A 6,332-nucleotide genomic window follows, 5' to 3' on the forward strand; every position below is an offset into this window, starting at 1 on the left:
ATATTAGCTAGGAAACTCTACTAGTAGAGTTTTAGTAGATGAAGGCGAAAGAGAAGTAGAAGAGAAACGCAAACCAGGATGTTTGCGATACGACACTCGTAAAACGCAGAAAAGGGACTGAGTGAGACATAACAAAAATCGATGATGCAAGCTGTTAGACGTAAACTTTGACCCAGAAGCAACGAATAACAAGTGGGTGGAACTAGCTTACGACTGCTCACATCCATACGTCCTGATTTGTTAGATGTCGTCGCCAGAAGCGGTAGGCGTTAAAGATTACCCAATTAAGAAGAATTAGGGTGGTCTTAAAAGGAATCCAGAAGAAGAAGAGGTGGAGCCAGAAATCAGAAATGGGTCCAGAGTTCAGTTGGAACGATGGAAAGAGTCGGTTAACTACTCACTTCTGGACACATAACTTGTGTCGGTTTAAACTCTGTTTATCCTGTGTCATTAAGACTTGTGTGATAGGAAAGTGAGATTGTGTGTGTACCAACAGACATATTAATTGAATATTGCTGAAAAGCAGGGCGCATAGTGATTAGTGCTATAACAACGGAACCAACAAACAACGAAATTTCGAAGGCACAAACATTCTACAATTGAAGGAAAGAATTACTGAGTTCAATAACTCGAAGGACGAAGAAAAGGGAAAGTCATCGAAGCATAAAGAACTATATCTCCTAGACTGGGCACCCGCCTAGACTCAACAACTTCATAAAAGAGAAGAGGGCGAACGAAATCAAGTGGAAGTAACCTACTTCGCCCAGCGGCGAAATGCAGTGAGAAGCTACGAAGATTAGTGGACGTCCGTAATGATATAGTCGTTGCAGAATTCCGCAATCCCCAAGCCAACTCGACAGTTCATACTAGCGGAAAAACAGGAACTTCAAATTCAGCACAGCGGAGCTTCATAACAAACCATTGACTGAATTCTTCAATCAACATAAGAGCACTAACCATCGTTACGGCAGAGATAGTGCCCAATTCCCTAACAGCACCAACAGTCATCACGAAAGAGAACGACGGTGACAGCAGCGAAAAATTCGCAGGGCAGCGCAGAAGTGTTTGGCACAACCAGAAACCGAAGAAAGAAGAAAAAGTTTGAAGTATCCTAATAGATTAACGTCAGATGATAAATTAGAATAGAATTTTCTCACACCGCACTGCATAATGATAATAGTAATACTTTTGTAAAGATAGTTTTATCATAATCATCTTTTGAGATATATTTTTTTGCCGTAATTTTGTAAGAGAAAATAATTTTTTTTCTTCCTTTGTTGTTGTGTGATACATCTAGAACTATAAAGATACTTTATTTCAGTTTATGAAGGATTCGCAAAGTGCAGTGGTGTGAATAAAGAATAACGGCATGTACTAATGTTAATGTTTTTCCAGATTGAAGGAAGAAAACTTTAGATGTAATCATATGAGAAAATTATATAGGCAAGATAGGGACTACATAGTACAATCAGACTTCTGCCAACATGAAGATAATGTAAGTACAACAATGCATATATTTTTTTTTAAATTGTATCTTAGTCCTGCTGTAGTATGAAATGAATAGAAAATTTAATGTAATTATAACCAGGTTACAACGTAGCAGAACTCCAAACTCGGACCATTATAGTCTACACCCAACCCCTGACCGACTATCAAGACTGAGTAATCAGACAAATTTTCCCCCACGACGATCACATAGTGAGAGTCCACACAAAGTACCGCTTTCGACAGTAGCAAATATACCCATGACTAGTGTGATTGTTTCTAACCATAATAACAGTTCTAACCAAGTACCAGTACCTAGGTATTCTAGAATGGCACAGGCTGCTGTAATAACGTAGGCTACATGCTTTTGCAGTAATGTAGAAAAGGGTCATCCAGAAAAGAATATATTAGAATCGTACTTGGTGTCGCGGTGGCTAGCCGACACTGAAAGCCGAATTTCATCCGGTGGAATTACCGAAGAGCGCAAGAAAATAGATGAAGCTTTACTCTATGTTAGTTCAGAGAAGGGAGATGCTCATCGGACCCTAAATTCATTCAGGTTCAAGGAAATCAAAACTTTTACAGAATTTAAGAAAGTGTGTTTTGAAATTTGGGAGCCTATCACTCAGCAAGATCGATGGTACAACCTCAGTAAGTTTTTACACCAGAAGTATGATGGTAATAGTATAGCAAACCTCCATACGGATGTAGAAGATGCCATCCATAACTTAACTAATGATTTAAAGAGAACAGGAGTAAATATTGGCAATCGCAATGATTTTACTGATGATGTAGCAGATTTAGTGAGTTTAAGACAGGTATTAAACTACATTGCCTTTGGTAATGCTTTAAAGTTCATGCAAAGGGAATTGCGAAAAATAGAACTAAATCTAACAAATGAATTTACAAGTTTTGTAAATAATGGAAACAAAGGGTAGAAATAGGAATAATTTTCAGAGAAGGACAGATAATGTTCCAGACAGATCCAGAAATTTCAACCATAAACAACAAGGGAAACAAGATCCTAGGAATAATCATAAGAACAGTAATGGCAGATTTTTTCAAGCAAACAGAAATAGTAGATATAAGCCTCAACAGCCCAGAGGAAATCCAAACAATGGTAATCAGATTCAAAGTTCAAACGTGCCAACCCATAGTCAGAGTCCAGGAGATAATAAAACACAAAATAATAGACAGGAACAAAATTGTGCCAATTGTGGTTATTCCAACCATGCAACTCAATATTATAGGCGACCAAGATATTGTTCCAATTGTAATAGAACAGGTTACCTAACACAGAAATGCTGGTTTAATAATATTCATACAAACAATAATGCTCAGATAAGTACACCCCAAAATAATAATCAGACGCAGTGACAATCACAGAAAGGGGAAGTACAAAAGAAAGCCTCCGTACCAATTAGGAATGAGAATGAAATAATCAATGTAGGTAATGAAGATACATTCAAGTTGCCTTTTGAAGGAAATAGGGAGAGTAAAGGATAGTGAAATATGCCAGGAAGATTTACCTATCATCCAAACAAGAATTAATGGTAAACAATGCTCAATACTTTTAGATACAGGCAGTACAATGAATATTATAGATAAACAAACATTAATAAAACATTTAGGCTTTGCAGATTCAGAAATACAAGGTCCTGGTAGAATTATAAGAGGAATAGCAGGAAAGCAGATTAATGCTTTGGGTAATGTCACACTGGACATAGAGATTTTAGACAAAACTTTTAAGGAAGTGTTTATAGTATTAGAAGAAAGATTTTATCCTACTCAAACTCTGTTTTCATATAAGGCTATGAGGAGATGTAGAATAATGTCAGATTGTGGAGAAAATAAAATCAATTTGCAATGCAGAAATAGAGAAAATGTTTGTTTTCAGCTAGAAGAAGGAAAGTCTTGCATAAATCTGATCAATTTATCCGAGACGACATCTTCTAGAGAAGCGAACATCCAGGAAACTAAGATGGATAATAATGCTAGTCAGGGTAGACCAGAATTTATGGATAATAGTGAAATAAATAGGAGAGATACTGTTTTTGAAGAAATGTCATTAGCCAGGAATAATCCTTTGATAGATTGTGCACAAATAAATAACATTAATAATGCAACCCTTGATATTCAGAGCTCTGAACAAATTACTGCATGTGAACAATTTGATGAAGATGAATCACAAATTGATTATGAGCATTCAATAATAGATGATGATGAATCAGAAATTGATTGTACATATCTCATAATGGATGAAGGTAAAGAAGAAAATTATATCAATGAAGTCCTGTTATTGGGAAAAACAAATAAGGCTGAATTAAATTCAACAATACTATTGGATGAAAGTTCAGATGAAATGCATGTCTGTTATTTCTCAGAGATACATGATGAGGAAGAAATATGTTTAGTTAGTACTGCAGATGACTATACTGTCAGATTTGTGCTTAACAGAGAAGTAGTTTTGTACCCGCAATGCCTAACCAAGGTGTGTCTTAGAGCCAAACCAGACGAAGACTTGCATGAAACAGATGTAATGCTAACTAATGAAGACTTACCTGACTTTGTTAGGATGGACAATTCCCTAGTTCACACGAATGGTAATAATTGCGAGACGTACGTCCAGAATTACTCAGACAAAAGAGTATTACTAAGGTCTGGTATAGAGTTTTGTTTGAATAATCCTTTACTAACACCAGGGGAAAAAGCATTCTTCTCTTGCACAGAACAAATTTCATTTTTAGACAAAGAAGTAAATAAAACAGACTTTCCTTAGAATAGAAATAAATTACTACAAATATTGGCGAGGTATAGAAATGTAATTGCTTTAGAAGGAGATAAGTTAGGAAGAACAGATACTTTGCAGCATAAGATTTTAATACAAGATGGAACTAAGCCATTCTATATACTTAACTATAAGTTGCCAATAAGTCAAAGACTGATTGTAGATCAGTTAATTGACGAAATGAAGAATGATGGAGTAGTAGTCCCTTCTAAATCACCATATAATTCACCTCTTTTGTTAGTCCCAAAGAAAGATGGCAGTTGAAAGATGGTAATAGATTATCTTAAATTAAATTCACACACCATCCCAGAAAGAATGCCAATACCTGTCATAAATATGTTAGCTCGATTAGGTGGAGCAAAAATATTTACGTCATTAGACTTGCTTTGACAGCTTTTAGTACTCATAAGGAACATTTACAGTTGGAACTGATGCCCTTTGGTCTTACATCAGCCCCATTAACCTTTACTCGGTTGATGCTCCAGATCTTGGGGGATATAGAGGATGTTTCAGTGTATCTAGATGATGTAGTCATTTCTAGTAAGGACTTGGATAGTCACTTTAAGACATTAAAAATAGTGTTAGAAAGACTGAGGAGCGCAGGATTGAAGATAAAAATTAAGAAATGTCAATTCATGGTGAGATCATTAGAGTATTTAGGACACGTCATCAGTGAAGATGGACTGCGTATGCAGGAAGGTAAAATAAAGGCAATTGTAGCATGTCCAGCTCCAAGTAACTTGAAAGCTTTGAGAAGATTCTTAGGAATGGTAAGTTATTACCGACCGTTCATTAAAGGATTTGGCACTATAGCCAGACCATTAACAGATTTAACTAAGAAGGATGTATCTTATGAATGGAAGGCAGAACATGAAAGGGCTTTCCAAACACTCAAAGAAATGATGACAAGAAATCCAATTTTAGTGTACCCATATTTTTGAAAAGAATTTTACTTAGCCTGTGATGCTTCCAGTACAGGTGTAAGTGCAGTATTAATGCAACAGGGGAAAACAAGAATGAGAACAGTATATTATGCAAGTAGAGTTTTGAATGCTGCAGAAAGAAATTATAGCACGACTGAGCGGGAGTGCTTAGCTCTATATTGGGGATTATGAAAGTTTAGGCATATTTTGCTAGGACATAAAGTCAATGTGCTTACAGATCACAAACCCATTTGTGATCTATTTAAGAAAAGAGCTTTCACAAATAATATGAAATTTAACAGATGGTTTATAAGTGTCTTAGAATTTGCCCCAGGGTTTAGGTATACCTATCCCAGGTAGATATAACATCATAGATTTGGAAAGATCTAGATTTGGAAAGAGTTCAGATCGAACAACAAAAGGATGCTAACATTAGAAAAATAATGGGTAACTTAATGCAAAATGAAGAAGATAAGTCTGAATTTCAGTTAATCAATGGAATTCTATATAAAACACCAGAAGAACCGAATGTACCTAATACACTAACCCAAGAAGTTTTAGAACTAACACACTCTTGCAAGTTGTCAGGAATCCTGGAATGAAGAAAACATGTAGAACGGTCACTAGAAACTATTTTTGGCCTAATTGCAATGAAGATCCTAAGAGATTTGTTGAGAACTGTCATATCTGTAACATACACAAAGGTAACGTAAATGTAAAGGCCCCTCTTGAGAAATATCCATCAAAATTAAATCCATTCCAAGTAGTTTCAATGGATTTTGTAGGTCCATTTCCAAACACAACTAGAGTTAACCGTCAGATATTAGTTCTCTTAGATTATTTGACTAGATATGTTGAGATCATTCCAGTAAGAAATAGAGAAGCAACCACTGTAGCAGAAGCTCTGAAATCTAGAATAATTACTAGACATTCGTGTCCTCAAACACTATTATCTGATAATGCAGGCGAATTTACTAGTGACATTTTAAAGAAATTGTGTGAGTTTTACGAAATTAAAAAGTGTCAGATTACAGCTTATAAACCAAGCTCGAGTAAAGTAGTGAAGAAAACATTAACGTAAATGCTTCCCATACTTCATAAGCATTAGTGACTCCGAGATACAATTTAAGGAAAGG

General features: G+C 35.7%; 1 long non-coding RNA gene across 1 annotated transcript in view; it reads left to right on the top strand.

Moving 5' to 3' along the window:
- The first annotated feature begins 208 nt into the window (after positions 1 to 208).
- The window catches only part of LOC135205983 (uncharacterized), a 26,063-nt gene continuing 19,939 nt past the window's right edge, over positions 209 to 6,332 (top strand). The window contains exons 1-2 of the long non-coding RNA XR_010312661.1: positions 209 to 1,106; positions 1,396 to 1,495. This is a non-coding gene — a long non-coding RNA (uncharacterized LOC135205983). The remainder of the gene's footprint in view (positions 1,107 to 1,395; positions 1,496 to 6,332) is intronic.

Source organism: Macrobrachium nipponense, chromosome 29 (genome assembly GCF_015104395.2).
Source record: "Macrobrachium nipponense isolate FS-2020 chromosome 29, ASM1510439v2, whole genome shotgun sequence".
Taxonomy (NCBI): Eukaryota; Metazoa; Arthropoda; class Malacostraca; order Decapoda; family Palaemonidae; genus Macrobrachium; species Macrobrachium nipponense.